Here is a 286-nt window from a genome sequence, read left to right on the forward strand (position 1 = left end):
CCCATTTAACTCAAATACCCCTAAATGTTAGATGATTGACACTTTGTTAAATAAAATGAGCAGACCATTAGAGCTAAAACCTTATCTATTTCCATAAAATCTCACCCGTGCGCCATCCAACCTCGACCTCCTCTTCTCTCAACATTGTCTATGCTCGTGCCCTCTTTAATTTCGAAAATTCGCGCGGCTAATTTTAAGATCAACATTTCGTACACTTTTATCATGCAGACTCTAAAAATATGTCTTTTACATTACATAGATAAACAAAAACTAGAAAATAATATTT

The sequence above is a fragment of the Penaeus monodon genome, chromosome 34 (assembly GCF_015228065.2).
Source record: "Penaeus monodon isolate SGIC_2016 chromosome 34, NSTDA_Pmon_1, whole genome shotgun sequence".
NCBI classification, from domain to species: domain Eukaryota; kingdom Metazoa; phylum Arthropoda; class Malacostraca; order Decapoda; family Penaeidae; genus Penaeus; species Penaeus monodon.